The sequence below is a fragment of the Apium graveolens genome, chromosome 5 (assembly GCF_009905375.1).
Source record: "Apium graveolens cultivar Ventura chromosome 5, ASM990537v1, whole genome shotgun sequence".
In the NCBI taxonomy this organism is placed as follows: Eukaryota; Viridiplantae; Streptophyta; class Magnoliopsida; order Apiales; family Apiaceae; genus Apium; species Apium graveolens.
The window spans coordinates 15,533,326-15,543,528 of NC_133651.1; the positions used below are offsets into that span (position 1 = coordinate 15,533,326).

At 37.5% G+C, this 10,203-nt stretch overlaps 1 non-coding gene across 1 annotated transcript; it reads left to right on the top strand.

Moving 5' to 3' along the window:
- Positions 1-9,577: 9,577 nt before the first annotated feature.
- On the top strand, positions 9,578-9,684 carry LOC141663447 (small nucleolar RNA R71). Its single transcript, XR_012551517.1, has one exon. It is a non-coding gene; the product is annotated as a small nucleolar RNA R71 (small nucleolar RNA).
- The last annotated feature ends 519 nt before the right edge of the window (positions 9,685-10,203 follow it).

Sequence of the window (10,203 nt, forward strand, 5' to 3'; positions counted from 1 at the left end):
AGCTAGGATGGTCGCAAGGGTGGCACGAGAGGATGGAGAGTTACCAAGGGCACAACGAATAGTGAGGGTAGATGAAGCGGGGCCTTCCATGGCACCAGTTATGCCAGTATCTGAACCTCTCCAGGAGGTTCCTGTAGACATCCATGAGGTTCCACCAATTCCTGTTCCCTCCCCTATACAGAGCCCAACACCTATTGAGGAAATGCCACATTTATCTCCTGCACCATTGTCACCCGATACCGTGCTTGGTTATCCATTTGGATCTCCTGGGTCTGCACCTCCTGCACCTCATGAAATGCTAGCTGCTACTGTTCAGGCTTCTCTTATCGCTGATTATCATATGACTTTGGGTGGCCTGTCTGAGGCCTATAATGTTAGGAGTGATCTGTTGGATCGACTTACTGCACCAAGGATTGAGGGAGGGGTACTTCCGGTAGGATTAGCTTATAGCATGGACAGGATTGAGGCTACCACCCAAATTACAGCTAGAGGCCATCTTGAGGGTCAGATTGATCCAGCTCTACTTGCGACTATCTTAGACCTCATCACCTCTTTGATGGAGCAGGTTAGGGATGTCGTGCGTGCCCGTATTTCTTGATCCATAGTAGTGTGCAGAGCCAGAGCGATTAGACAAGAATTTTCATGCAACACCACTTTTGGAGGATTAGCCTAAGTTATGAATGATTAGTTTTTAATGACTAGAATCTGTGGTAGTACTTTTGGGATAGAAGCGATCAGATCAAATGATGTAATTCTCTTTCATGTGTTTAGTTGTTCTACCCTCGAACAAATGGTTATGTATATATTCTCTCCTTTCAGTTCAGATCAGTTTGCTTGTGATAAGTTCATATTGTTAATTGCACTCTTAACACTTAAAGAATGTCATGAAGTTTATAGACCTTGAGAATTCATAATTTACGATCATGTAAGAACTGTACGAGGGAAAGACTTAAGCAAAGTAAGTAAGTCAAATATAAAGAGATTCTCAAAAAAAATTTTCTCTCCAAGCATTATGCCCCCACAAGGAATAAGATTTGGGGCAAACCCTGAATGTGATAATCAGGGAGGTCGCAATCAAGACGTAAGGAACCCAGAACATAATGAAGTGGAAAATGAGGATTTTAACGTATAAGATAACCCCAATAATGGGAAAAGGATGAAACATTTCATACTGAGAAAACAGAAATCGAGCAAGTTAGGGAGAACCAGGACGGTACTCCTATGGGGAAATTCATGGACCTGCCTAAACAAAACTTATACTTTTACCCCAACCACCACCCTGAGGAAACAATGCGGTGGGAAATTCTTTCAGGACCTTTAAGTCACTAAGCTCTCAGAGTTCCAAAAAACAAGTTGACCCAGTCGAGGCAAGAGCCTGGCTAAAAGAAATAGAGGAATCATTTGAGATTCTAAATGATTGACGAAGCACAAAAGACTATTTTGCCACTTACCTTCCTAAGAGAGAGGCCACCCACTGGTGGAAGGCTAAGGAAGCTAGAGAGATAGTGTAGAAGTTTTAAAACCAGGCCATAGGCGGACACGTATGATGAATCATGAATCTAGGTTGTGAAAGTCGTCAAGGTTCGTCTGAAGGACACGATTTCAGAATGACGGGATGTTTGAAATCAATGCTTATGTTGTGTTGGTTCATGAAATGGTTGTAATAGAAACGAAAATAAAAGACTGAAAGGGGAAGGAGTATAAAGGGATATAAAGGAAATAGAGTTGAGAAGTGATAAGGGAGTTAGGTATGGAAAACCCTAAAAAACCCTTGCAATAAATATAGAGAAGTGTGTCATCATCAGCGCGATGGTGACTGATCATGAGATAAATTCAAGGTTGAAGGCGTAAGCGATACGTATAATTAATCCCCTTTAAGTTGAGAGTATTCGATGAAACTTTGAGATAGACCGATGGATTAATAAGGAAACACGGATGGGCTGAGGAGACGGGATAACAAGATATTAGGAAAATGGGATGAAGGAAGTGACCTTCAAGAATGGGAAGTGTATGTAAGACCTGTGACTTGATGCCCAAAAAGGGAGACACCAAGTATAGAAGATATCTCAACATTGAGATGACTGTTGAGATAAACAACAAAAGTAAATGAGGATTTAGTAAAAAGAAGTTCACGTTGAACACGACCAATATCTTCCAGAACAACCCTGTTATCATTACCAAATCAGGCAAGAAAAGTGGATAACCGTTGTTATCTTTTGGAGGCCATATGGATTGACCTCATTTTGGATAAGGATATTATTGTGAAATTGGGCATAGACTATCGAGGTAAGAATGATTGAATAAAATACCCTTATCAGGGATATATGACTTGATTTACCTATGAAAGGATACAAGTACCTTTTTAAAGGTAGAATTAAGGATGAAACCGCGATAACTTGAGATGAACCATGGGGGAATCCATAGAGGTTGGCATTTCACTCTTAATAGGGATAATATGAGTTTTGACAGTATGAAGTGGAAAGGATTAAGGTAACACCAACCTTTAAGGATCAGTGGAGAAATTTTTCAGAAGTATATTGACAATGGTTCTAGTATCAGTAAATGGTGTCTTTATATGCCCTGTACCTAGGGAGTACATGAGGAATGATTTAAGAATAACCTTGGAGAAGTTACAAAAAGAGTGGTGATATTTAAGTTTTTACAAATAGAAACTTTGTTACAGGAAATATGACGTAATAATAATAATGCCAAGTGGGACACGTGTTAAACCATGAGAAAGTATGGATCGAACCAGTAAAGGTCGAAATTGTTTAAGGCAATTAGGACCTAAGATAAAAGATGTCCTAAGTATGACCGAGAGTCAGTCGTGACTAACCTCTAAAGGCTGAGGCAATAACTTTTGGAAAAATGGTGATATTTTTTTCTCACCAAAGTGTAAGGAAGAGCATTTTTGCACAAGCAGTGATTGTAAATGAGGTAGAAAATTTAGTTGGAGATTGTTCAAAAGACATTGATTTTAAGGAACTATTACTATCATGAAAGGCCAATGAGGTGGCCGACACTCTAAGTGTAAGAGAGCAATAATAGGCGCTCATGCCAGAGGAATACAGTGATGATGGTTAAAGCCGTGAAGGTTGTATTATGGTGTGAAAGATTGACATTCCTTCTGATAATTGTGCGATACTCAACCGTAATAGTAGTTTGGTAAAGATTTAATTCAAGTAATCGCCGTAAGCGGGCTATCTATCTTAGAAGGTCCTATCTTGAGAATAAACCAAGACCATGTTTCAAAAAGGGCTAAACAAACCTTTGAGTTAAGTATTCTATTGAAGGCATATGATTAAGAATGGTATTAACCTGCTATCGTTGCTTTGATTGAAACTCTTCTGCAATTTTATCTGCTTCATGTCATGAATGTACGTTAGGATCTGGAGTGTTCTTCATGAATCATGAATGGTGATTATGTTACCTCCTTAAAAGATTTTAATACGGCAGGTATGGACTCCGTATGATTAGATATTAAGATTCCGAGGAAAACGAATGACTATAGTAGGTCAGCGATGGACCATAGTAATGCAACAATGATTCTGCAAGTAATGAGCCGATTACAACCGTAAGAGTTGTATTAGAATGGATGTTGAGATTGAGTACCACTAATCGGGTCGTGGTGATGTATAAGTTATTATTGATAGACCAACTAAGCCGAACATTTACCTATGATATATTTATTCCTTCTTATCGATAAAGAGTAGTATTACTATACGAAGAAGGTTACGGTATAGCAATGGATTCTAGTAACTATGATGTCTAGAATGAAATCTGAGATTCAATTTTCGCTGTCGAGGGAGTTTCAACGGTGATTGTTTATAAGCTCGAGCAAGAGCATGGGTCCATAGAATGATGGACGGAATAGGGAAAGATTCAGGAACATGAATTGTGATGCTATAATACTTGATGTTGAGCTATATACATATATATGTTTTGTTCTCTTGTGATAAACCTCTATAGTTCAGAGATAGACTCCAAGCCAGATGTTTTGTCGCAATATTTTTTTATATAATTCTCTTAAATTATTTATTTTCTCTTCTTTTCATTTTCGTGTAAACTGAGAAGAACAACCCTTCCAGAAGAGGAGGTATTGCCGAATGACTATCTATCTGTGTGATAGAAGCCTATTAGGATACCACATGTTGTTTAATTGCTTGTCAAGTACTAAAGGTTGGCCACCTTCTGTACTAACTATGCAATAGAACAAGTGTTCTTAAATATAGTGATCTCTCAATAAATTCTTTTACTTCTATATGATTGATCAAACTTTGGAAGATGGAAGCAGCTAGAGATGAAGTGGTATTAGTACGATGGTATTCCGAATCTAACGCGTTCGTGATACTAAGGTTGACGCGGTTATTAAAAGGTTATAGAACGCTAACGAGCAAAAGTGTAACCAGTATAATATTAGGTACGGAAGATAGTAACGATTACAAACTAGAAAAGGGTGGGTATTGAGAAGCAAAAGCTATAATGCTAGAAGCTATGATGAGAGTCTGTGCAATAGACTTGAAAGAATTTGGAATGATCACTTAACGCGGATTGAGTTTTCTTATGACAATAGATCGTATGTCAGTATAGATATGTCACCTTATGAGATCCTTGAGGGAAGACAATGTCGATCTCCCTTATGTTAGGATGAAGTTGTAGAGCACAAGATGCTCGAACCAGCAGTGGTCCAAAGGACCAAGGATATAATAGATCTAATCAGAGGACGACCGGTAGTAGCCTAAGATGGATATAAGAAGTATGCTAATTTGACAATGAAAGGACAAAGAGTATGAAGTGGGGGACCTAGTGCTGTTAAAGGTATCCCCTTGGAAAGCCTTGGAAATGATTGATGAGGTTCGGAAAGAAAGGAAACTAAGTCCACGATTTGTTGGACCCTTGGATATATTAAGATGTATTGGGAGGTTATCAAATGAACTAGCCATATCCCCGAACCTGCAACAAGTTCGCAATAAGTTCCAAGTATCAATATTAAGGAAGTATGATCTAGAGGCGAGACACATAAGGGAATATGAACATGTAAACCTTCGACCAGACTTAACCTATGTGGAGCAACCAGTGAGGGTTATGAATCAAAAAGGGACAAGTGCGTAGGAACATGGTTATCAAACTAGTTAGAGTTTGGTGATAGAACCACCATGTGGGAAAATTGACTTGGGAGTTAGAAAGTGCAATGCTAGAAAAGTATCCCCAACTGTTTTCTATCTGATTCCGGGACGGAATCCTTTTAAGGAGGGGAGACTGTAATAACCCCAATTTTTGGAAATTTTTGAAACCCTGATGAATAGTAACTTTTGTTGACTATGTTGATTAAAGAAAATTATCAAGACCGCGCTATATAGGAGTACTGTTATAAAAATTCTAAGATCGTATTAGTATCCCATAAAGTAAATGAGTGTTTGTATAGGTCGTTAAAATTCGAATCCGGACACTTTGATTTTTCCCGAAAATCCACCAGATACTGAAAGAATTGAGTATAAGGTAACATGATTAAAAGGATTTAAATTTAAGGATTATAAGAGAGGATCATAAAACAAATATAAAATATTGAGAAAGGTTTAGGGGAACCCAAGTAATAAGATCCCAGATATGATCCCTCAAACGACGAACGAAAACGAAAGTTAAGCGAACCGTATAACAGATAAACGGTCATTAGCCAAGTAATTAAGCACTAATCAAGAAATTAGCACAAGATGAGATCATCAAGCCTTAGGGAATTGACATGTGGTAAGTTGATGACATAAGGAAGGTGATGTAAGCATGGTTAATATATATTTGTGCAAGTTGACAAGTAACCAAGCTAAACACCACACAAATCACCAAGACAAATCAGAGAAGCTTTTCCATTTTCTCCATTTCTTCATTTTGCTCTCGGCCAAAATAATACCAGCAACTTCAAACAGCCATATCTCCTTCAATACTAATTCAAATATTGTGTTCTATAGCTCGTTGGAAAGGTATTGAGATGACCTACAACTCTTGTTCACAAGTCTCGTCTAAATAATCATGGTAAGACCCTCATTTTTACAGTTATTTAAATCGGACTAATTGTAACTCCAAAAGTTCTAACTCATTTCTTGAACTCCTTTGCAAGTTTGAACATGATAAACATAGATCAAGGCTCTCTTAAGGATTACAATCTCTTCTAAGTGGTTTAAGGATCTAACGAAGGTATAAACTTCAAACCCTAGCTTTGATTTTATGATTCCATTAAGTTTTATTGAAGCATTGTTAGTATTAAGGCTTGATCTTTGATTATAAGTAGTTTTGGTGGATTTATATTGGTTTTGAATATTGGGTCTTTGATTGGTTGGATAAATTGGTAAAACTTGGAGTTGGGGACTGAGTTTGTAGTATGATGGTTTAATATTGTTGTGTTGGTGGTTGTGAGTGAATTGATGAGGATTTAGAGTAATAATTATTTTTGGAATCTCGTAAACATAGCCGTCGTAATGCCCGTTTTCCTTAGACTGTTTTTGCATGAATCTTGGACCAGAGAACTCACTGTAAGATTATGACCTTTGCCATTTTTAGCAAGATCATGTCGTAAGCATCGTTTTGGTATGTGGTTCGCTTAGATCCGATGTACAGTTTAGGAGAAACGACCGTTTTGAGTAATGGAATTTCGTGAACGAACCCTTACCCCTCACATAAATTTGAGCCTTATTTAAGACCCTTAAAGACTAATTGGATTACGAAAAAATTATGTAGGATTAATTGGTCAGTTGGTAGAGTATTCGCGAAGAAGTCGCCTAAAGATTTGTAACGATTAATTTATTAAAATTAGTGGAGCCAGGGGCACGCGAGTGAATAACGCAAATCATCAAGCGTATAAGCGAACGTTAGGGTCTATGTGGATAAAGTCTAGTTTCTTAAGCGACCGTGGTCTAATTCCGGCGTATGTTGTTGTTTATAGGTTACCGGACCCACTCTAAGCTTAAGTCTACCCCGGAACACTCAGGCAAGTTTTCTACCCGTTATACCGTTCTTGTGATGTAAATATATTAATGCATTATCTTGAGATAAGTGCATGACTGTTATTAGCAAACCTTGCGATATATTGGAGCATGTTGATATGGTATATATATGCATGTTGTGAAATCTTGATATTCTATTATCAATTCAAATGCTTATAAACTGCATAATACCTATGCTAGAGATAAGTAGTAGTTGCGTATACCCTTAGTATAGGGGACCCGAAGGTGAACATTTTTCTAAACCGGGAGTCGATGTTCCCGAGTATAATATATATTATATATATATATATATAAATATAGTTGCTATAACTATTAATCGAATAAGTTATATTCGATAGTTTTGAATAATAATCAAACTTATTTTAGATTATTCAAATAAAGATCGTACTTTCGTATAAGTATATCTTTTGTTATTTATTATTCGTTTCAAGTATGAGTTTTAAAACTTCTACTTCAATTATTTTTATAAAGATTATCCTTTATGGGAATATTATTTAAATAATAATATTCAGATATTTTCTAACATGTCGGGACTAAATTATCTTATTAAATCATCATTACTCTAAACATTCTTTAAAATGTTTTCGAGTCTTCAAAATGATTTTAAAAGTTAGAGCGGATCCCAAAACTCATTTTCAGATCTCAGATCTTCCTTTCAAATGGGATTTAAATACTCGCTCAAAACCTAAGGGATCCGGCTCAGTGGTGTATTTTTGGAGTAACGAAGTTGATAACTTGATAAAAGAGTTTAATTACTTGCCCAACATTCGGGAAGTAAACCCAATCAGAATGTGTCGGCATAAGCAACATGGGCTCAGTGGGAGTCTATCAAAGTTTAAGTGGCTGAGTGGCAGTCCATCTAAGCGTAAGTGGCTGAGTGGCAGTCCAGTATAAGGTCCTAATGCGGCCAGGGTGATGACCAGTGGGGAATTCATCCATCTACTAGTAGAATAGGTTACTTAATGGGTATTTTTGCCTGATCAGCAAGATATCTGGTTTATGCCAAAATTCCCTTCATTTCAAATTCATTAGATATTATAACTCTTTTTATACTTTTCATGACAGAGGTTTTCAGAAAATGTATGAGAGATATATATAGGTATATATATATCGGGACTTAATGAGATATATCGTAACTTCATTTCATTCAAATAATATTTCAAAGATTGAATCTATTCAAGTCTTATCTTGTAGTCTCATCTATATGATGAACTTTTGAAACTGATTATACCTTGAACGGTGGTAGTTCAAGTAGTATTCGGAAAAGATATAAGTATATTGGAGTAACTTGTAACTTCGTCTTTTCAACTTATATCTAGTTAATGATTATCTTATGCATGACAAAGATTTTCAGAAAAATGTTGAGACAAGGTTAGATATATGAGATCACCTTGCAATGATATTTTTATACAGTTATAAACTGAAACTCTGCGTATATTATGCATGGAAGAGGATTTCAAAGATTTTCAAAAGTATATATACATGTATACTGAACATTTTGCGACTTGGTCGCGTTAAGATATCAAACTTGGTTCATTTCTTCTTGACCAAGACTTTCATGAGTACTATGAGAATGCTTATATATTGTTAATTATTATACATATTATTTTGGTGGGCTTGTTGCTCACCCTTGCTTTCTTCTTTTATCACACAACAACAGATAGACAAGATGAACAAGACCAAGCTCCCAATTCGCAAGCGGATAGGAAATGTTCCGCAGTTTTCTGTAGGCGTTGATGCCGCTGTAGCTGAGGTATGAACTACCAATAGGCTAGGTTTTCACCTGTTAATGTACCAGACTTATGTATATTATGAATTGTAATAATGGCAAGGAATATGTAAATTTATTCATAAACCCCTTTTTGAGGTGTAATGACTTATAATTGTGGAATAAAATGACTTGTGTTATTTTGGTATTCATCTCTGAGACTATAACTTGTGGTGTGTGTGTATATTTCGGGGTCACAGTACGCAGTAATTGGTTATTTATTTAGATTATATGTTGTTAAGGGAAATGGAACTCGTGACAACCCAGATCCCCGACCCCGGATTTGGGGGTGTTACATAAATTGTTGCTGAAAACCAGGAGGATTGAATTGCTTTCCAAACTGTTGGAACGGTTATTGCATCGCATTCTGATTGTTGCTCCAGCTGAAGTTAGGATGATTCCAGTTGTTAGGATGATAAGTGGTAGGAACTGGTTGCTGCGACCTCTGAAAGTTGCTCACAAACTGAGCTGAATCACTAGATATCGCGCATTGCTCCATCGCATGCGAACCTGCACACAGCTCACAAACACTGGTTATCTGATTAACACCATAGTTAGCCAGAGAATCGATCTTCATAGACAGCGCCTTTAGTTGAACAGTGATAGCCGTAGCTGTATCCACTTCAAGAACTCCTGCTATCTTTCCCTATGGCAATCTTTGGGTTGGATACTGATATTCATTAGCAACCATCAGTTCAATTAGCTCATATTATAGCTCTTAGCCCATAAGGCTCCATCTGATGCTGCATCGAGCATGGGTCTGGACTGTGTTCCCAACCCATTATAAAAGAAATTGATAATCATCTAATCAGGCATTCCATGATGAGGACACTTCCTAAGCATCTCCTTGTAGCGCTCCCAAGCTTCACCTAGCGATTTCCATGATTGCTGCGCAAACTGAGTAATAGCATTCCTGATTGCAGTTGTTTTTGCCTTAGGGAAAAATTTAGTGAGAAACTTTTGAGCAAGATCTTCCCAAGTAGCAATCGAACCAGCTGGTAGAGAGTGTAACCAGCTCTTGGCCTTGTCCCTCAGAGAGAATGGGAACAGTCTGAGTTTCATCGCATCCTCAGACACACCATTGAACCTGAAGGTGTCGCAGATCTCTATGAAATCCCTGATGTGCATATTGGGATCTTCCGTTGGAGAACCCCCAAACTGGACTGAATTCTGTACCATCTGAATCGTGCCAGGCTTGATTTCAAAGGTATTAGCTGCGATAGATGGCCTGACAATGCTCGATTAAATGTCATTGATCTTTGGTTGAGAATAATCCATCAACGCATTCGTTGCTGCTGCTGGTTTTCCCATTATAATGATCACTTCTTCTTATTCAATAGTTTCATTAAGAGATTGAGAACGTGTTCGCTTACACGCTCTCTCGAGTACCTGAAACACAAAAAAATAAACCGTGAAAGTAAAAGAATCTGAGTCAGTGGA